The sequence below is a fragment of the Canis lupus genome, chromosome 7 (genome assembly GCF_003254725.2).
Source record: "Canis lupus dingo isolate Sandy chromosome 7, ASM325472v2, whole genome shotgun sequence".
In the NCBI taxonomy this organism is placed as follows: domain Eukaryota; kingdom Metazoa; phylum Chordata; class Mammalia; order Carnivora; family Canidae; genus Canis; species Canis lupus.
The window spans coordinates 56,306,169-56,329,943 of record NC_064249.1 but is presented as its reverse complement, the minus strand read 5'-3'; the positions used below and the strand labels follow the sequence as shown (position 1 = coordinate 56,329,943).

Here is a 23,775-nt window from a genome sequence, read left to right as displayed (position 1 = left end):
TAAATTCATATCTACTTCATCTCATATATTTTATGCCTATGTGCAATGTCTATGAATCTTATTATAAATATACTTATTTTTCTAAAACATTCTGGCCTGATATTTATCAATTAACTGTAAATATTTAAACATTTTGAACCTATAATTCCCTTGTTACTAATAAATAATGAAAAAATAAATAGAAGCAAAATGGATATTCACAAAAAGTTTTATCATTGCATTTTTTAAGAATAAAACAATTTGGAAGTAACAAAAATTTTATAAATTACCCTTAAAAATAAAAAATTGGAAAAAAGAAAATATGACCTATTTATATATTGAATGTTATGCAATTTAAAAAATCATACTTTTGAAAACTAATGACATAGAGACAGGTGAGTTTAAATTGTAACAGGGCAAAATTGCGAATAATATATCCAGTATTGCACATAATTTGTAAGTAAAATATATATGTGTGATGTATGTATGTAAAACATTAGATGAAAAATGAAATAATATGAAAACAAGAAATATGCAATATTTATTTTAACATTCAACCGATAAATTATTATTTTTAAAAATCTTGTGTCTTTTCACAGAAAAACCCATATACACAATGGAAACTATAGTTCTTTTTCTGGTGATGGCAGCAAACTTCCCATAGATAGCAATTCTATTCTGTGGGTATAATATGAAAATCAAATATCTGAAGGCACTATAGAGTAACCAAAATGGGCAGAAACTGGAGGATAAGAAAAGAGATCTTTGTTGACATAGATTTTTCTTATACCCTGTAGTAAGAAAAGCAAAAATTAAACCACTTAAAGGAAAGATAAAAGAGTATCCCGAGTCTGTAGAAAATCCAACAAACAATAAAAAATTGTGGTTCATAGAGAAGATAAAACTTAGCCCTATAGAAACAGATCCCAAGATGGCCTGGGTGATGAAATTTCTGCCAGACTTTAAAGCAGCTGTTGTAAATAGATTCAAGTAATTAAGGAAAACATGGAAATGATGAGCTTAAAGAATGGGAAACTTCAGTAAAGAATAAATATATGAAATATATGAATAATTTGAATGTATACTCCCGGTAAAAAGTAGAGTTTGTTAGACTCAGCTATGTATTGCCTACACAGGATAACTTTTATTTTTTTTTATTTTATTATTTATTTATTTATTTATTTATTTATTTATTTATTTATTTATTTTTAATTTTTATTTATTTATGATAGTCACAGAGAGAGAGAGAGAGGCAGAGACACAGGCAGAGGAAGAAGCAGGCTCCATGCACCGGGAGCCCGATGTGGGATTCGATCCCGGGTCTCCAGGATCGCGCCCTGGGCCAAAGGCAGGCGCCAAACCGCTGCGCCACCCAGGGATCCCACAGGATAACTTTTAAATACAAAGAGACAGACCAAGTAAAAGGAAAGAAGAATATATACCGTGTGGACATAAGCATCAAGAAATCAGCATGACTATATTAGTATCAAACAAGGTAGACATTAAGATAAGGGATTACCAGTGATAAAGACACTTCATAAAGATAAAAGAGTCAATTGATCAGAAAGATAAAATCATCATAAGCGTGTATGGATCTCTATTTAGAGCTTCAAGGAATGTAATGCAGGCTCTCTGCTCCTCCCTGTTCAACGGACAGCCGTATCTTATGGTGCAATGCCAGCCTTGTCACTGAGACATAATGGTGAAAGTTGGAGTGAATGGATTTGGCTGTATTGGGTGCCTGGTAACCAGGGCTTTTAACTGTGGCAAAATGGATATTATTCCCATCAATGACCCCTTCATTGACTCAGCTACATGGTGTACATGTTCCAGTATGATTCTACCCACAACAAATTCCATGGCATGGTCAAGGCTGAGAATGGGAAACTTGTGAACAATGGAAAGTCCATCTCCATCTTCCAGGAAAGAGATCCTGCAAATATCAAATGGGGTGATGCTGGTGCTGAGTAGTTGTGGAGTCCAATGAGGTCTTCACCACCATGGAGATGTCTGGGGCTCACTTGAAGGGTGGAGCCAAAAGGGTCATCATTGCTGCTCCTTCTGCAGATCCCCTCATGTCTCTGATGGGTGTGAACCATGAGAAGTATGACAACTCCCTCAAGATTATCAGCAATGCCTCCTCTACTACCAACTGCTTGGATCCTCTGGACAAGGTCATCCATGAAAACTTTGGCATTGTGGAAGGACTCATGACCACTGTTCATGCCATCACTGTCACCCAGGAGACCATGGATGGCCTCTCTGGGAAGCTGTGGCGTGATGGCCAACAGGCTGCCCAGAACATCATCCCTGCTTCCACTGGCACTGCCAAGGCTGTAGGTAAAGTCATCCCTGAGTTGAACAGGAAACTCACTGGCATGGCCTTCCATGTCCCATCCCCAAAGTGTCAGTCGTGGATCTGACCTGCCACTTGGAGAAAGCTGCCAAATATAATGGCATCAAGAAGGTGGTGAATCAGGCATTAAATGGCCCCCTCAGGGGCATTCTGGAGTACATGGAGGACCACGTTGTTTCCTGTGACTTTAACAATGACACCCACTCTTCCACCTTCGATGCTGAGGCTAGCATTGCTCTCAATGACCACTTTGTCAAGCTCATTTCCTGGTATAACAATGAATTTGGCCACAGCAACCAGGTGGTAGATCTTATGGTCCACATTGCCTCCAAGGAGTAAGAGCCCCCTGGACCACCAGCCACAGCAAGAGCAAGAGGAAGAGAGAGGCCCTCAACTGCTAGGGAGTCCCCAACACACTAAGAATCCCCTGACCTCCACAGTTTCCATCCTAAACCCTCCTGAAGAAGGTGAGAGGTTTGGGGAGCCCTACCTTGTCATGTACCATCAATAAAGTATACTGTACCCAGCCAAAAAAAAAATGTAATGTAAAAGCTGACAAAATAAAAGCAAAAAATAACTAGAAAAATATAGCCATTGTTGGAGATTTTAATACCTTCTATCAGTAATTGACAGACAAAAGGCTAAACAAACAAAAAATCACTAAGTTTGCAGACATTTTGAACAGCAGCATCAAGATTTATAAAACGCTGTCTCTAACAACTACAGCATATACATTATTTTCATATGTACAAGGAATTTTCACTAAAACAGACAATATGCAGTAATATAACATTAAGTTTCAGTTATTAAAAAAAGTGAATTTGTACAGAATATGTTCTCTGATCATTACAGACTTCATTATAAGCCAATGACACTAAGAAATCTAGAAAATCCTGACACATTTGTGAATTGTTGTGAAACAACATACTTGTTTCTTGTTTTTTTCTCTTCCTTTTTCAGGATAAACAACACACTTCTAAGTATCTTATGAGTCAAAAGAGAAATCACATGAAATTCTGAAAATATATAGATCAGAATAAAAATAAAAGTAAAAAGATAAAATTATTATCAAAATCTGTGTGATGTACCTAAAGCTATGTTTAGAAAATACTTTATAACATTATGTGCTTGTATTAGAAAAAAAGAGAAAGATTTAAAATCAATGATCTAAGACTTCATTTTAAGAAGCTAGAAAAATAAAGAGAAATTTAACCCAAAGTAAGTAGAAGGAAGGAAATCAATCAAGGAAGAGGAGTAGGAATCAATCAAATTGAATACAGTGACAGTGATCTAGGGAATTCCAAGTATACTGCTTTCTGGTGGTCTAATTTAAAATGAAAAAAATATATATTAGGAAAATATCTAGTAACAAATACCTTGTGTTCTTCAAACGGAGTCTCTCAAATATTACATATCTCAAGCAAGTTTCTGTCAGTTTGTGACGAAACCTGATGGTTGACTTTTCTTATGAGAGCTTGACAACAGCAATACCCATACTGTGGATTAAAAACGAAGAGATGGAGCCTGTTGACAGAACTAGTGTTTGCATCAAGGCCAGGAACAAGGTCTAGAAGTCCAGTGTGGAAAGGATACAGAAGCATAAAGTTCCCCAAGCACTGGGGAGTATTTCATGGTGGTTAACTGATTGGAAAAGTTGATGATCTATGCTTAGTTGTCCATACAATGAAGCATTTAAAATGCATTTTATCAGGGACTATTTCTATGTAAGATGGGGAAGTTTTAGTTAAAAAGTGGTCACAATATTTCAAGAGAAATCTTGAAAAAAAAGTCTATGGCTATATATCATTGGGGATAAAGAGTATCTGAAAATATTGATATTTGGTCATCTAGAAACCTTTTTTCTTTTCAATAATCTGTAATCTATGGAAATATCACCCATAAAGGGAAAAAAGTCTCTCAGACAGCAAAATTACTGGACACATAAAAGCAAACAAATAGCGTTGACTATCATGTCTGTAATTTAAATTTTGCTTCACCATTTCTGGGCTGTTCCAAAGTCTCTCTAAAGCTAATTCATTCTTTCTTCCTTTCTTTCTCCCTTCCTTCCTTCCTTTCTTTCTTTCTTTCTTTCTTTCTTTCTTTCTTTCTTTCTTTCTTTCTTTCTTTCTTTTCTTTTTTTTTTAACAAGACCTCTTATTTCCTTAATTTTCTATCATTTCTGCCCTCTCTCTCCAAAAGCAAAACAAAACAAAACAAAACCCAAAGTAGTGAACTGTTTAGTGTGGTATAATTGGAGTTGAAAGATTCTGGGAGGAATTGGAGCTGTGGGGAGGGATGAAGGTCTCCACTACTGAACTTTGTGACCCTATTTCCTAAAAGAAGTACTAGGCACAGGAATCAACTGGACAAGATTTCTCAGGTTCCATGTTTCTACTGTAATACTTTGGCACAATATGAAAATCAAGTATTTAGTACCTCATACCAAGTTGGCAACAAAGTTATCTAGCCTCAGCTCATAAGGAAAAGTTATAAACATCTTATCCCTATACTTATCTTAGAAATTAGGAAGATATTTTTTCCCTTCTATCCAGAATACATTTGATTCAAAGCAGTCAACATATAATAATAATAATAATAATAATAATAATAATAATAATACTGTTTGGAGAAATCAATATGATGGCCAGTTCCATTCTTTGGTTTTAAACATGACTAGAAATGATCGTTTATTTAAAAAGGATGTTCCAAGGACTACCAGAATACAGCATTCTTTCTTTCCTTTCAGACATACTTTTAATTTCTGTGGTTGATCTTCCAATTTAAACCAGGAAATACTTCTGCTTTTTGACTTTCCAGTCAAACACCTTGACAAATGTGATTTAATGCCTCTGAGCTTCCTAGATGGAAGTAATTACATTCCTTGAATCTAGAAATATTTTAAGTGAAGTACTAATAAAACCAATTAAATCTCTTCAGACCTAAGCACTTATTGGGTTCTATGCTCTCTGCAACTTTGCTTTCTTAAGGATTAATATGGTTTTGTTCTCATCAAAATAGTTCAGTTCTTAAATACAGACCAAAATGCTAGAAAATTCTGTCTTTTATATGGACACAATGTTCTATATTGTGTCATTTAATATTATAAAATAGCATCATTTGTTTCTTTTTATAGAAACAATATAACAATCATGTTTTCTTTTTAAAATACAAATGCATAGTATTTTCACAAGGCCCTTCTGGAAACAGTATAATATTCTTATTCTTGAGTCATTACTCTGTCTTTCAGTAGCATCCTATATTGATTTTAAGATCTCGCTTATGGCTTTTTAGGCATTTCATGGTTTAAATATTCTATACCTTTCAGATTGATTACTTCCATATTATCTGTCACTTTTTTTATTGTCAGAGCAGGGACTGCTTTCTGCTCTGTTGTCACAAATGGATTCCCATGAGGTTAACACTTTTCATGCATCTTCTAACAGAAATTGCTACTTCTTGAAGTAAGTAATTCTGAGCCTCTTACAGCTTTATAAAACATAGGTGTAACATTTTTTTTTTTGCACTGGATTTGAAATGCTGACTTATCTGAGTGTTTGTTCTTAAACTAACTGAAATGATTTTGTAAACACTGGATTTATTTGCTTCTTGATAATAGTGCCTCTTTTATCTACTTACCTTTCCAAAAAGTATGTCAAACAAGCAGACACATATTCTGTAATTCAACAGCTGCTTAAAGTGTTTTCTTACCACTGATCTCAAAACCTTTCTATTTTTTTTTTAAATTTTTATTTATTTATGATAGTCACAGAGAGAGAGAGAGAGAGGCAGAGACACAGGCAGAGGGAGAAGCAGGCTCCATGCACCGGGAGCCCGACGTGGGATTCGATCCCGGGTCTCCAGGATCGCGCCCTGGGCCAAAGGCAGGCGCCAAACCGCTGCGCCACCCAGGGATCCCTCAAAACCTTTCTAGTATTATCTGTGTACTTTTCTAAAGTGGGTGACTGTATTTTCATGATGCAATCTGATTTGCCAAGGTTTTCCATAATAGTACTGGTGTTTTCTTCCTACCCTAAGAAAACTATGAAAATGCTGATTGTCCCAGAATTTACTCAACAAATATATGCTTTAAATCCCAAGTAGTGAAAAACTGGCTGTTAACTTGATACTTTGTAATTTATTTCCATAAAATGACCTAAGATACTTGAAATTTAAACTTCATATTTGATAGTAGTTTGAAATGAGATTTGAAAATGGACTAATATTTTCACAAACAGCATTATAATTTAAGAAAAGGAAAATATTAGACCCATTGATATTTTAGTGCCAAATATTATTATTCCCATAAATTAAACATAATTAGTATAAAGGGTATTTCACAAGATCAAATTGTGGGATATGAAGGGCCTTTCAAAATCATCTAAATTGTTTATTTAAAAGTGAAGCTATGATATTCTTAAGGTCAAGTATTTTATAAAAGGAGTATAAGCTATGAATGCTGTTTTTCATTCTAAGATTAGTGAATTTTCTCTACACTAAAGTGTTTGAACTATAATTTTTTCCAAGTTACTGTCAGAATACAGACAAGAACTTGGAGACGACTACACATAATTATACTGTATTGTATGTTTGAAAGTTGCTAAAAGAGTAGATATTAAATGTTCTCCTCGCAAGGAAAAAATATAACTATATGAGGTTATGGATGTTAATTAAACTTACTATTTCATAATATATACATATATCAAATCATTATGTTGTGAACCTTAAACTTATACCTTACTTCAATTATACTTCAAAAAAAACTGAAAAAAAAGAAATTAGAAGAAAAGTTCTAAAATAAAACTTATTTGTATGGAAGCCCCATTCTTAACTTCAGTTAAAAAGTTAGTGTGGTTATTTAAAGTGCATTATTTGAATGAAATAGGTTTATAGACTGACAATGATAATATTTCCCTTTTTGTAACTGGATAATGACCACTAATCATCATAAATTTTAAGATCCAGTATGCGTTAATAGAAGTAACTCCCCTTTTGTAAGTACAAAGTTCTTCTGAATAAACAACAAATTCTGCAACATGAAATAACAGAGACCAGATGACTAATTTATGATGGGTCACAGGTATACATTTGTGGGCCACAACCACTCTATGGTATGTGTAATGAAGGGCAAAAGTGCAGAAACCTATTATAGTAATAATCTGTCAGGTGTGTGCATTTCTGCTGTAGAAGATTGTGTCATCTAATTCCTCTGTTTAGAAAATTACTGGAAGGAAAAAATGTAAAATCTTCAGCACTACCTAATGCAATTCATTGGACATTTATAATTGCCACAAACTTAATGGCTTAAGACAACACAAATTTATTCTCCTATTGTCTGAAGGTCAGAAATTAAAAAATGAGTCTTATGGGGTTAAAATAAAGAAGTTGGCAGATCTGGTTCCTTCTGGAGGGAATTTCTTGCCTTGCCTTTTCCAGCTCTTAGAGGCCACCTGCATTCCTTGGCTCATGGCCTGGCATCACATCACATTTTCTCCCTTTGCTTCTGTTGTCATATAACCTTGCCCCACTCTAAGTCTCCCTCTGCCCCTCTCTTATAACAACTTGTGACTACATTTAGGGCCCACTTGGGTAATCCAGGATAATATCTCCATCTCAAAGTCCTTAACTTAATCATATCTGCAAAATCCCTTCTGCCATGTAAGATTACATTCATAGGTTTCAGTGGTTAGGCCATGAACTTTGAAGGCCATTGTTTTACCTATCATTATTAGCATTCATTTTAAGATACATGTTTTCATTTAAATAGTATCTATTTGGGAGTAAGAATAAGTTTAAATAGTTCCATTACTTTTCTGCATGGTTATTTAACTCTTCTCTATCCGGAAAACTTCAAAGAGATGACCCTTGATTCAGGAATTAAATCTACTGGAAACAGTGATAACATTTCTGTCATCAGAGTATGACAGTGGTTATGTTAAAATAAATGCCTTTAACTCTCTCTTTTGAAAGTTGGCAGGATTTAGAGTTCTTTAAGGGGAATTACAGTCCAAAAAATGATTCAAGAGAGGAAAATCTTAGAATATAGTTTGCAAGAAAGCTATCCATCCCCATTTTTCTGTATAAATGAGCTAATCTGGCATATCACTCATATCAGATTCAAATTTCTCACTCATCTTTATATCTCACCCCAAGCACAGTGATTGGCACATATAAGGTATTGTTATATTTTTTCAAATTGAAATAAAGTCTTGAACTTGTGCTCATAGATATTCCTTTTTATTTCTCAGGGCATATATGTTTCCTCAGTCACTTTGCTGATAAACAGAAAATCCATACCATTCAATTAAAAAATGCCTATACAATAAAAAATATGTAGTGTACACACACACTGGAATATTACTCAGACATTAAAAAGGATGAATACCTACCATTTACATCCACATGGATGGAACTGAAAGGTATTCTGCTGAATGAAATAAGTCAATTGGATAAAGGCAATTATCATACGGTTTCACTCATATATGGAATATAATAAATAGTGCAAGGGACCATAACGGAAAGAGAGCAAACTGAATGAGGAAAAATCAGAGAGGAAGACAAATCATGAAAGACTCTTAACTCTGGTAAACAAACTGAGGGTTGCTAAGGGGAAGTGGGAGAGGGGATGGGGTAACTGCATGATGGACATTAAGGAGGGCATGTGATGTGATAAGCGTTACACTATACATCGGCAAATTGGATTTAAAGAAAAAATAAAATAATGCCTACACTGCAAAATATTACAAATAATACTAATTTTATCTTGTAGTTATATATGTAATTATATAAATACATATTATCACATAAATATCCACATTATAATTATATATCCACATACATACATGATACCTATATGATTTGACTCTCAATCTTGCCTTAGAAGTTTTATAGTCTAAAATCTTGGTTAATATTCTTTCTTGATGGTCCCCTTTAATAAGAGGACTCATCAATAACAAAGTTATTTCTCTCAATTCCCTGTCCATCAAGAAAGCAAGATGTTTTGATTTTGGACTCAAGATTTATTCTCTAGTTGATGGTTAGCATCATTTGCTCACAGAACAAAATCTTGATATAGTAGCTCTCCCTGCATCTGGTTCTAGTTACAGAAGCACATTGGGTCTCTTATATAAGGATCTCTTATAATCTCTTATATAGTCTTTAGCTACTATTTTGGGTTTTAGGAACTTAGATGACAATTCCCAGACTTGTAACCATAATATTTCTTCCCCATGTACCTCATGCTTTCTAAACTCCCATTCACCTGATTCTTCATCACATCTTCCACAAACTTATCCTACCTTTTCTACATAGCCACATGGCCAGAATGAAAGAGAACAGTTACAATATTCCTGAAATATTTAGCTCTGGTAAAAGTATTTTATTTCTTACATATGTCAAAATTCCCCAAACACTAAAACTAATAAATACGTCAATTGTTATAGACCTGATTTAGAAGAGCAGTCTTTCAACTAAAAGCTACTGTGAGGATTAAGAGAATAGGGAGTAGAAGAAGAATGGAATTCTAGGGGAAAAAAAAAGTGGAGTTAATTATCAACAATTATAGGCCCTAGAAAAGCAAACTTTCCTCTAAAGAAAGCCTTAGAACATGGAAAGCCTGTTCATGAAAAGTATACAAAACATTTTACCCATTTCCTGTGCCCAACTTCCACTTCATACTCAAGCTATCACATGGGCACTGGAACAAATGAAATTACATGTATGGAAAGGTAGAGGATATTGGTGACCCATTCAAAAAGGATTTAGGTCTATGTAATAAAGTCTATTTCCTGTCCTATAATTTTCCAACTTTTTACAAGACATATGACCTCTTTTTTACCAGCAGCCTTCCTACCTATATGAGGCAGATGTAACACTGCGTTCTCACTGAGCTGCACTTGAACTGACTTGAAATGTTCTATGGGCAGAGGTTGGCAGGAATCACTTCCTGATTTCATGAAAAAAAGAGAGGTTAGAATTATCCTAAGATTTCCAATCACAATTTCTTTTGGATTTTCTAGAGACTTACTATTAATAAGAATCTGTCAAACCTGGGACCCCTGGGTGGCTCAGCAGTTAAGCATCTGCCTTTGGCTCAGGGTATGATCCTGGGGTCCTGGGATCGAGTCCCACATCAGGCTCCCTGCATGGAGCCTGCTTCTCCCTCTGCCTATGTCTCTGCCTATCTCTCTGTGTGTCTCTCATGAATAAATAAATAAAATCTTAAAAAAAAGAATCTGTCAAACCTGATTTGCAATAACTATTAATCAATCTGAACTACGCAATTAATTCAATAATATCCTCAACAACATAATAATATCCTCAACATAATTTTTTAAAAAACATTTTATTTATTTATTCATGAGAGACACAGAGAGAGGCAGAGACATAGGCAGAGGGAGAAGCAGGCTCCTCACAGGGAGCCCGATGTGGGACTCGATCCCGGAACCCTGGGATCATGTCCTGAGCCAAAGACAGACGCTCCACCGCTAAGCCATCAGGCATCCCCTCAGCATAATTTTTAATAAAACCCTTTCAATGTTAAACTTTCAGAAGGCAAGTTCAAAAATATATGTGTGTGTATATGCATATATATGTATATATATATTCAATCAGTAAGTAGTACTAGAACAATTACTAACTAGAGTACATGTGATCTATACAGTCTCAAATCCTAGAATACTAGTTTCATTTCAATATATGTTTTGTGCTACTTTTAAAGCAATAATGAGAACAGAAAATACAGAACTGCTGCCCTACTATATATGATGGAATTAGCATTTACTTTTTTATTAAATTATGATCTGTATATACTTGCTTATCAGTAATTGCTAAAAATTCAAGTACTTGGTAAAAAATTAAAAAAAGCCAATTGCCTTGGATGGTAAGATTTCATATGTTATAAATCATATGAATTCTGCTATTCAGTACTTTTTTCAAGAATTTTGGATTTCTTGATTTGCTATAGCTATTCTTTAACAAAATAATTTGCATTTGATCTGAAGATAATAAAATTGACTAGTCATGCAAGTTTGGGAGCCAAAACTAACCATTTGAAGCGAAAAGTACTAAACATCCTTGTGTTCCTGATCTTAGGGGAAAATCTCTGTTTTTCCCTATTGAGAATGATATTCGCTGTGGGCTTTTCATAGAGGGCTTTTATGATATTGAGAAATGTCCCCTCTATCTCTGTACTTTGAAGAGTTTTAATCAAGAAAGGATGTTGTACTTTGTCAAATACTTTCTCTGCATCTATTGAGAGGATCATATGGTTCTTGTCTTTTCTTTTATTTAAATGATCTATCACATTGATTGTTTTATGAATGTTGAATCACCCTTGCATCCCAGGGATAAATCCCACTTGGTCATGGTGAATAATTCTCTTAATGTACTGTTCGATCCTATTCACTAGCATCTTGGTGAGAATTTTTGCATCCATGTTATCAGTGATATTTGTCTGTAATTCTCCATTTTGGTGGGGTCATGGATTTGGAATCAAGGTAATGCTGGCCTTATAGAACGAGTTTGGAAGTATTCTTTCCATTTCTATCCTTTGAAACAGCATTAGTAGAATGTGTATTATTTCTTCTTTAAATGTTTGCTAGAATTCCCCTGGGAAGCCATCTGGCCCTGGACTCGTTTCTTGGGAGTTTTGATGACTGCTTCAATTTCTTTGCTGGCTATTGATTGGTCTGTTCAGGTTTTCTATTTCTTCTTGTTTCAGTTTTGGTAATTTGTAGGCTTCCAAGAATGCATCCATATTTTCCAGATTGTCTAATTTGTTGGCATATAGTTGCTCATAATCTGTTTTTAAAATAATTTGTATTTCCTTGGTATTGGTTGTGATCTCTCCTCTTTCATTCATGATTTTATTAATTTGAGTCTTTTTTTCTTTGTAATAAGACTAAGGGTTTATCTATCTTATTAATTCTTTCAAAGAACCAGCTCCTGGTTTTGATAATCTTTCTACAGTTCTTCTGGTCTCTATTTCATTGAGTTCTTCTCTCATCTTTGTTATCCCTCTTCTTCAGCTTGGTTTAGGCCTGATTCCTTTAGGTGTAAGGTTAGCTTGTGTATTTGAGATTTTTCCATTTTTTTTTGTAAAAGTACTAAACAAAATACTTCTTTGGTGTCACAATTTTGTTTCACTAAGTGTTGGTTAAGGCTTGTCCAGTTTTAAAGTGTGTTACTGCACAACAATGATTTTCTCAACCTTATTGCGTAAGAACAATAGCAACTGTGGTGAACCAAGTATGAATCTCTTAGAAAATGTAAGGAAGTAAGTGAATATTAGGACACATTCTTGTATAATTGCAACTGAACACATGGCTGGCTAATCCCTGCCACACACCATCAAAACCCTGTCTCCATCAGTTTATTTAAAGATTTGTGATCTTAACTGTTTCCTACATGAGTGAAGTTATCTGGATAAATTATCCTCAAAATATTTTTATTCTCAGGATCCACTTGTACTCTTAAAAATTATTAAGGAACCCAAAGCGATTTTGACTGTGCAGGTTATATTTATAGATACTTACCATTTTGGAAATAAAAGTTGAGAAATTAAAAAAATACATTAAAAATAGCAATGATAAATACTTTTCATGAAAATGAGTATTTTTCACAACAAAAAATTAGTGACAGTGGTACTTTTTTACACTTTTTCACATTTATTTAATATCTGGCTTAATAAAACAAAAATGGATTCTCATATCCACTTCCACACTGAATATATTTGTCAAATGTTTTGGTTATAGTCACTGAAGAAAAATCCAGCCTCATGTATGCTACATAGTTGGAAACGGAAGGGGCATTTCACAGACTTTTCATGTAATCGTAGATAATTGTCTTTGTTACTACACCAAAACTCAGCAAGTGGTCATTTCTTAAATATTTGCAATTTGGATTCTGAAGTCATATCAATGAATTTTTCATACTCTATTAAATTAAGATCCATTGATAACATCGTGCACTGGTCATTAAGAAATATTAGTTCACCGAGTTATGCAGCTCTTGAAATGTTCATTATGCAATATAAAAAAACACATTAGTTAATGTCACCACCTATATCACTTATATCATTAGAAAACTTTACATTTTGGGAAGCTGTCAAGCTCACAATGGCATATACAAGCTTTCCAAAATTCTAATTTTCATATGAAAGTTCAAATTTTTCTTTGCTAACAAATACTGTACCTTGTTATCTTTGAAGTGACAGATTTATTTTGTTTATTTTCAAGAAAATGTATATCAAATAGTTGGTTGTGAAAAACCAGTCTGCCTGTTGATTGCTCTTTTAAGTAAAAATTATGTTCCATAAAAAAGTGGCTAGTTCAATTCACAACTCCGAAAATCACACAAGTGCTTTTCCGGGAGGGTCTACTTTGATGTTCAGCAGAAGTGTTTTATGTGTTCTTCACATTTCATCAGAAAGAATATTAAAAATCCATGTACTAAAGTGTTGAGATTTAACATAATTAACATTTATTACATCACCAAGTAAATTTTTAATTAAAGTTGGCCATGTAAATGCCTGGCAATGTGGAATACAATGAGTATTAGTACTGCCTGTGCCATTACCTCCATTTATACTAAGGTACCAGCAGTTTTACCCAACAGTGTTTTTACACTATGAGTGCAAATGTCAATTCAGTCAAAAAGACAAATATCTTAGTATTTTAAAATGGTTTTGCTTTTACAGAACCTGCTTTTTACACTCCCCAAAAAGTCTTGTTGACCACACTACTGTTCTAGACAATGAGAGATCTTGAACAATATAGAAGAAATACTTGCTAACAAGTTAAATTTTTTTAAACTGGAAAAAATCCAGTATTTTTCCACACAATGGACTGTGCTTATATCAAATCTAGTAAAACATAGTTATTAAAATAAGTATTTGGAAAAACCCACAAAGGTGTTAAAATAGTTAAGCATTTCACCATAAGCAAGAGCATTTGAAAGATGTATTAGCAATTATCAACTAGCATATTGATTGAGATGTTTGGTAAAATATATGGTGTTTTGTTTTTTTACTTTAAAAAGCTATAAAAGCTTAGACCACAAAGCTCCAATATTATTTAGAAGTGATTACTCCTTAGTTTGTAAAAAATTTGAGTGGACAGGATGTTTTTGGACCCCAAAGTATTTTGATGAATTCAGAAAATTAAGTCTGGTTAGAAATTCTGCATGCAAATCAGTTATTCAAATGTTTAAGTGATATTGATCAGCTAGCTATCTCAGCCTATAAAGCAGTAGCGGCTTTTGACAACCATTGTTCAGCATATTTAGAACACCTGGTTATCTTATATTTTAAGGGTAAACTATTTGCTTATACTTGGACAAACAGAGAATGGCCATTGTCCAAAAGGTCAAGGCTTTTATTTAAATCGTTGAATCAAGAGTCAGACCATTATGTCCATATATATAAAACTTAGGGAAGTCAAGTAATTTAAAAAGAGTACATACTTTTTTTTTTTTTTAGCTATTCAAGTTTCTTTTTCTATCATGCATTAAAATCTAAGTAAAATGTGCATTCAAATCACACCTGTTTCAGTTTCTCAAAAGTGCAATTTCAGCTAATTTAACAATTCATTCCTCTTAGGGATACATTTTACTGGGAGATTTAAGCTAGTGAGATCAGTCTGAGTAAATCATGCAGTTAACTGATTTTTGATAATAGAAAAATTTGGCTGGTTGGAAATGCTTAAAGACTGTGGAAGTAGAGAATGCGGTTGGGTCACTAGAAAGAATTCTGCTTCTATAACCAGGAGGCAAAGGCCCCAGTCTCATGTCACTAACTTCGAGTGTCATTTTCTAACTATCTATCCTCGGTCTATTACCCAAAAACAAGAATTAGAAAGTTGACAGAAATAATAAATCCAGGGTTACACTGAAATATAATGCAGAGGGGTGGGTGAATAGAACAAGCTTTTATATTTCTTGTCAGATTCCAACTGTTAGCTTAAAATTCTTATAAAAATGACATTTGTTTGAGAGGCTGGATGGCAGTATGCTGTTTCCTGTCTACACATGTCAGATTTTAAGCTTCAGAATAGCTAAACAAAGCTCTGTCTCTCTGTACTACAGGAATGCATGATGACAAAATCATTTTACTTCATGGACAGAAAAAAGCCAATATTATCACTTTTAATTCAATTGTTAAATACAATTTGTTTCCTTTGGTGGTCAGTTTAGGGAACATCACCTTTGTGCATTATTGCGTAAAGATAATACTCATCACCACCTTTAAATAACAAGCCAGACCTTCTTCAATCTCTGCAGCTGCATATACCAGCTGATCTCTCTATTCCTAAAACAAATACCAGCTCTGAAATTCATTAAGCTCAAAGATGTCTTGTTTTGTGGGACATGCCAGCCATTTGTGAAGTGGCTTCTCCACTTTGTAGACAGATGGTGAGAAAGTCCATGAAATGTTTTCTCGTGAAAACGCCGTACTTCAGATACTCTCACCCAAGAATGAAACCTATGATTTCAGGGAATTCAAGGGTTCCTGCAACCCAATGTCACCTGTGTTAAATTCCTGTATTAAATTTGTAAAACATTGAAAGAGGCTAACAAGAAAGTCTGTGAAATCTCTAAGTATAAATGTTTCTTGTTCTGATTTCAGATGGTTATATATCTTTTAGAATTCTTTTCAGTTTCTTAGTTTTAATGATCACAAAATGAAATAATCACTCTTGAAAGTGCAACTCAAAATCTGTAACTACGGTTTTGAAATATTTTGATCTTATACAACATAAACACAAAGATATAAGCTATGGAAGAAACCCTGACACTCTATACAGATTGTGTAAAGTATTTGTTAATATAAAATAATAAGCAGTGTTATAAATGCATGTTAAAATTACCAATAGAATTTTAAGCTATATAAACAGATTGATGGAAGTGGGAAAACATTCATATTGTTAAAAAACTGGTGTCAATTTTATGTCACTTACAAATATTGTGCTTAATACAGCTCAACTTTTTCTACCATGCAAGTAGATCTGTATATCTTCACTTGGCAAGAGAGCCAATTAAATGTATGTTTTTAGTGTATTAATAATGCACTACATTATTCTGACCATTCTTATTATAACTTCATTCATCTTATCATGGCATATTACTTTCTAGGAAAAAAATACTGTCTTTCCCCTATGTTATAGTTTTTCTGTGAATCACTTATCCATTCTAGACTGTAAGTTAACTGAAGGCAGATTCTTTTCTCACTCATGTATTACGGTATTTTGCATTTGGTAGAATCTCCCTTACTCTCTTCTCCTTTATTTCTACTCTGTGTGGAGGAATCACATATAACTAGGAGCACAAATACAACAGAAAAAATAAACTGAAACTAGCTGAGAAAAAAAAAAGGAATAAGTAAGCATGGTGCATAAGATAGAACCTATATACTTTCTGCAAGCAAGTGACAAACATCAGTCTAAGCTTTCTAGCAGACACTATTAAAAAGGAAACCTGGTCAATTCAATGCCCTGAAGATCAAATAAACAAAATCTGTAGGATAAATACTATTCACTATTTCTGATACTTACACCTGACAGAAATTTCTGGTCTTAAAGTAGATATTGTGAATTTAATGGACAACATCCTCTTTATAGTGAACACAACAATGAGTTTCATTGGAACCATTTCTTATAGTGACCCTCAAGGTAGTAATTCTATAGAGAAGAGATAATACATGGTCAGGAACAGCTCTCTGCTCGTTTAATTCAAGAAGAGATTTTATAATATCCAAAAGAATGGATTACTGAATAGCAATTCTGACCAGAGACTATTTCTTTCAGTCAAGGTTCTGTAACTACAGAGAATTTTAGGCTGTGTTCCTGACAATATGTGTAATTGCCTATGTTGAATTATAGAGAAGAAAAATACCTCAGCACCTAGCTATGCTGGGCTTACAGTTGACATGCTCTTCGGGAAAATGGGGAGATGACCTGTCTCTGAATACAGTAGAGCTGAGGGAATACTTCTCAGGCAGGCTCAAGATTTCCCCAGTGTCTAGGATAATGGCTGGCAATTAATTGAAATTTTTATACTATCAATTTTATTTGTGATATTCAAACTACCTCTATTTACTCATGCAATGATCCTCTCTTTAAAGCAATACAGTATAATTTTTCCTTAATGAAACTGACACCATTTTTCTATATATGCCACTCCTCAACCTCTGAGCTGTTCATATTTATGTAAGTAGCTGACAAAAATGTCTTGTCCCTGGAAAATTCATGATCACTGTTTTGATTCAAATTGCATACAAATATATTTATTATACATTTATATAAATATATAACAGGGAATATATGAATATATAAATTAAATAAATTTAAATGTGGTTTGAATCAAAACTGAATAATCATGAGTAACCATATGTTTATATACTTATACATATTTATAATTACATTTACTTATTTTTGAAATATATGTCTGATATTTGCTAACTACTAAAATCTTATTAGGGGTATGCCACTTTGAACAAATCTCATGGTCTTTCTATACTAAGAAAATTTCATATAATCCTGGTGCTTTTAGGCAGTATTTTACTTTACCATCTTATATCTTTTCAACTGTATTTCATAGATGTATTTTTCTTCTAGAATATTAATGGCTTCTTGTGGGGGGCAACATTATTTCTATCTTGAAACATTTTGCTTCATCATGTATATCTGGGTTCTTTCCAGGTTGTTAAAACTTTGTTTGTTTCTCATGAAGCATGTGTAATTCTTACATTTGGAGACAGGCATTTTTTTGTCCTTTACTGTCCTTTTTATCCTTCTCCAGCTCCTAGTGAGTCACTTCATTCAAAGGTCATGCCATCAGTTGGAATATCTCTCCTCCCTTATTTTAACTTTTACATATTGTCATTTACCTACTTTTGCTGAAGATTTCAGCAGTTGGAGCCAACTTTCTTACAACTTAAATACTGAAATTATCTTTGATATTTCCACAAGCATGGAGCTATAGCGCCCATCACTTTAGCCTAGAGTTCTCCAACTTCTTTGAAGATCATAGCTCTGTAATCTAAAATCTTCGGCATGCCCTAAATTCCTGTCACCCAAACATTTCTTTTTCTTCCATTTTCCCCCCATAAGATTTGGTTTAGTGATTACATGAAGGAGTGGACTCTTGAATAAATACACAGAGCTAAACCCTATTCATCTATCATTAATAAATATGTAAACAAAGACTAGGATTAGTAAATGCGTGGTTAGAATCTAAGGTCCTGGCTGAAAGAGTAATAGCACCTGAAAGAGGAACGCCTTCCGTATAGTGCGGTAACATTTCCTTTCCTGAAATTTTAAACTGCATTATTCTATTTTCTAACTACCTCCCTGCCGCCTTACTACTTTATTTTGTAATCTATTTTCTGGCCTCAATTAAGAGAACTGCTTTCTATATTTCAATGGGTAAATAAAAAACTCTAAAGTGAGAATTGTCCTGCCCATGACCTACATACTATTTTCACAGCCGTTTTCCATTTCCTACTACTGGAAGAGGTATGCTTCACTTTCTCGAAGTTTTCTAATGCTTTACACTCATGTTTTTCTATTCACTAGCAAACTTTGTTTTCTTTTCCTTTCCTTCATATAACCAAGAATATAATTTCAATTATTTTCTGTCTTCAATATACGTTTTGTCTCTCTTGTGTGTTTAGGTCTCATAATGCAACCCACAAAACTCCAGATCCAAAAAAAAAAAAAAAAAAACCCACAAAAAAACACCTAATAGACTTTCACCTCAAATTTGAGCTGATAAATGACACAGAAGAAAATCTCCGGCTTCCATTACAAATGTAAGGTCTGTAAGTGAATCTGTTTGCTTAATAATTCCTCAATATCCTTAGTCAGCTACATCTCTGCTTGAATTTTTCAACACTAAGCCTTTTCATAAATCCCTGGCCTCATTTTATAATATTTTCTTTTTAGTTTAAAAAGTTCACCTATTCAAAAACTTAACTGTTTTTCAAGCCTTCTTCCTTTCTTTTCTATCTAGGGCTAGGGCTGCCACCAGGGCTCTGGGTTTCAAATCCATTCCTCATCCTTGGGGGCTTGCTTTGTGAATCATCACCTTCACTTTTATAAAAAGCATTAACATTTCTTCTTCCACTAATTTTTTCTTATCATCAAATAAATATGCTCAAAAGTCCCCAGCTAAAAAAAAAATTACTTTTATAGCGTTTTTGTCTATTAACTAACTTACCACTTTCTGACATAATCTATGTTTTTGGGTTCTTTTTAAGTTTTTATTTATTTATTCATGAGAGACAGAGGGAGTGAGAGTAAGAGAGAGAGAGAGAGAGAGAAGAACAGACATAGGCGGAGGGAGAAGCAGGCTCCCTGCAAGAAGCCCAATGCGGGACTCTATCTTGGGACTCCAGGATTACACCCTGAGTCAAAGGCAGATGCTCAACCACTGAGCCACCCAGGCATCCCCATAATCTATGTTTTTGAAAGAATAATCTACATTGAATTTTATGCTCCTCACTTTTTAATTTTCAGCCCATTGAAATTAGTTTCTGCCTCCTCCATTCCATTGAACTTATTTAAAGCAGCTATGATCTATTAATTTATTTCTAGCTTCTTTTACTTTTATGCAATATTTGACATGTTTGACTACCTCTTTTCTGTTTAAACCATTTGTTGAGGCTCTTTACTTTTATATTACTTGATTCTTAGTTTTCTTTCTCTCTTTGGTCACAACTTCTTATTTGGTTTTCTGAATATTCATGACCATGAAGTTGTCATGTTCTTATGAAATATTAATATTCCCCAATTACTGCACATTCTTAGCTACTTGCCCTTACCTCTCACTACACCTTTCTGTTGACATTTCAATAACACATTCACAGATGCTTCCCCAAACTCCTTCACAATTCTTGCTGCTAGGATCCAGAGACGTATATCAACATTTTACATCTCCATTTGGATAGCACAGGCAACCTTAGCTCAATATTTTCAAAACTTAACATGATCCCCTTTTCCCCATATCTGCTTTTCCTTTTTCTTTGCTCTTGGTAAAAGACACTGTCACTTACATACTTTCACAAGCTAGAAATTGGAGATTTATTTTGAACTCTTCTTTCCCACTGGTTCCTACATCCAATTGAAGACCAAAACTTCACCATGTCCCATGAATTTTTCCTTCAAAAATTTTTTTATCCCCATTTTCACTTCTCTTGAAATCTTTATCACTTCAAGAGTGGTTTAGTTTAAGAAGCTCCTTCCCTTTATTTCTACTTCCAAATTTGTCCCTGCCACAAACTGATCTACATACTGCTGCCCAAGTCACGCTCTTTCTTAGAAATGACAACTATTTTATACTCACTAGCACCTTAAAACATTTCACTGGCTTCTCTTTTCTTCCAGGATAATGTTCAATCATAGCTCACAGTGCCATTTCATTTGCAATTCTGCTCTCTGCAGCCCCCCTTCCCACTGCAATACAGACCTTTCACTTTTATTGACCTGATCTAGTCAGGAATATATCCTGTTTTTAACAGTGCTGTTTCTTGTCTGTCAAGAAATACTATCCAACTTCCTAACATACACTGTTTTTACATGGGTGGTTTCTATTTATTAAAATGTGGATCAAAATTTAGCTCAGGGCACCAGGGTGTCTCAGATGGTTAAGTATCTGACTTGATTTTTGGTTCAGGTGATGATTTTGGAGTCCTGAGATGGAACCTTGCCTCAGGCTCCATGCTAGTGAAGGAGCCTGCTTGGAATTTTTTTCTTCTTCTCCCTCTGCCTCTCCTTCCCACATGCTGTGTGCACACGTTAGCTTTCATGCTCTCTCTCTCTCTCTCTCTCTCTCTCTCCCTCTCTCTCACACACACAGAGAAAGAAAGAAAAGAAAAAAAAAAAAGAAAGAAAAATAGCTCAAAATCATCTTTTTAGGGAAACCCTCTATGGTCTCTATTTTGATATAGATGCCTCTTCTTGAATTGTTCAACGTTCCCCACATTTATCACCTTGTACTTGTTGGTTTTCTTCATTCCACTTTTCTGTCAAGACTATAAACTCAAGGCAGTCATCGACATAGTCATAACAATTACATCCAAGTTTCAGCACAATAACTGGCAGAGGTTAGTCATTCAAGAGATGTTTAATGAATATACCACTTGATGGAATATCAAAGAGCTAAACAAAAAAAAACTTGTTTTGAGAAATACATTGCATGGAAGATTATCTACTGCTGAGTGCAAAAAAAAAGGCATAAAACTTCAAGTGCATAATCATTGCAGCTTTGTAAAAATAAAGATGTAGAGGGAAAAGCATATAAAAATGTATTCAAATGTTGGTGGCTGAATTATAGACTAGGGTCATTGTGAATTTTCTTTTTTCAAAGTAAATTCAGTAAATTTATTAGTCTTACTTAAAATAAAAATAATAAACTATGCCTTGTCTCCTTGTTGACATTATTGGCTTCATAAAATTTCATCTATATAGCATTCTACTTTGTCTTCTATTTTCTGTCATAACAAAGGAAATATTCCCCAAGTATGGACTAATAAAAAACAACAAAATAGTCTCTGTTCCCCCCAAAATTCTCAAAACAGAGGTATAGAGCAATGCTTACCAATCAAATTGTTTATGCAAATAACTGCATCTAGATTGGCTTGTAACTAAGTGCAGTGGAAACTATCATTCACCTCTGATGAGCCAAGCAGATAGCATATGCAAATCTTAGAGCTGCATAATAGCTTTTTCTGGACCTCTAACTTCAGTTTCCTTTCAGAATATTAGTTTTAACACCACTAGTCTATACACTTCATGGACATTAACTGGACAGATTTTGGTTTTGTTAATTTATTTTTGGTTAGTTTATCTGGCAGAGATTTTAAGGATGTAAAAGATAAATATATAATATGCAAATACCTTTTCTTTATAACACCAAATTATGGGACTTATAGACATTTGCTTAGAGACTATTCAAATTAGTTAATTATATTTCTTTTGTCTTAGACTATGTATCAAATGGCTTTTTTACAAAACATTTAAGAATACAACCAAAAATGTATATTAAAATTTCATTAAATGAGTACACTATTTTACCTTAAAACATCACCTTTTCAAAATTGAGTTTCGAAAATTAGTAAAATTTCTTATGCCTTACTTCATTCTGCTGATTTGCAACCAATAGTCTTGATATAAAAACTTTATTCCATATCATACAGAGGTATTTTATTTTTCCTATTCATATATAACAAAATCTTTATTTTCCTTTATTCCTAAAGAAAGATTATCTCCCTATACTACTAACTGCATTATGATTATTTGTGATTTTTCACTAACTTAGTAAATCAGGAATTTCTACACATTTTGTTAGATCCCGTATAATGCATCATCACAACCTAAAAAGCTATGCTAATAATAGAATATAATCTATTCAGTCATATTAAGTTTCTCAAAGTCACTTTGGAAAAAATAGATTTAAAATTAGAAATTATATCTTTTGTCTATTGTACTGCTAGAACCTATTTAAGGCACTATTGTTATTATCCAGAATTATGCATTTCAATCTCAAACATGTGTCGCAGAATGTGACCTGCTTCAATCTTTATCAATTACACAAGCTAAATTAATAATATTCTAAGCATACATGTAATCACAATACAGTTGATATATGCAAGTCAGATACAATTTATATTCTTGTACATAGTTGACTTGCACATTTCCTTTAACTGTATGAAACAGAGTGAAAACTTTAATGTATTGCTTAAATTGTGAGAGTATAGTGGGGTAATTTCCTTCTACTGTTGGCCAATGCCACTTGTCTATGACAATAGCTTGCTATCAAATTTAAGACCCTTATTCAGGAGGTTAATGCGAGGTAGGAACTCCATTCAGTGTTATTTTGGCTTAAGGGCATAATGTCACAATTTGGTGCATCCTCTAATGACTTTTTTTTTCTAAAGGCAGCTTACAGCTTAGACCTAGTTCAGCGAATTTCCTTGTAAGGTCCTTGGAAGACTGGAGGAAAAAAAGTACAATTGATTGCGTGGCCAAATTTCTGTTCATGCCTGCTTACTGATTTTTGTTCATTTCACAAATAAACAAGGCATGAATACATCAACCCACAAACCATAAACAATAAAGAACTTCATCCTGTAAGTTTGCTACGGCCAGCAGTTTATGGCTGAATCTGCTATTTGTCATAAGATAAATGATAAAGTGATTGCCATTTGTCACTGAATACACAAGAGGAGTGCTCAGCTGTGAACCACTCAAATGCAGACAACAGTAAATATTGCCATTCTTATTACTAACTTCCTCTAAAAGGGCCCCCTAACACTATGAAAATAAAAGTATATTAGGGTTTTGGGTAAAAATTCATATTCTTTTAATCTAAAGAGAAAAATCATAGAATAAGTACTAAGCATCTGAACACTCCCAGTAAAAACCTTGTATTTACAGCAACATGAAATG

General features: G+C 33.8%; 1 protein-coding gene and 1 pseudogene across 10 annotated transcripts in view; one reads left to right on the top strand and one right to left on the bottom strand.

The window, feature by feature from the left end:
* Nucleotides 1-23,775, bottom strand: part of CCDC178 (coiled-coil domain containing 178) — a 426,023-nt gene that overhangs the window by 194,618 nt on the left and 207,630 nt on the right. The gene's annotated exons all lie outside the window — the stretch shown is intronic.
* LOC112647896 (glyceraldehyde-3-phosphate dehydrogenase-like) lies at nt 1,504-2,674 on the top strand (annotated as a pseudogene).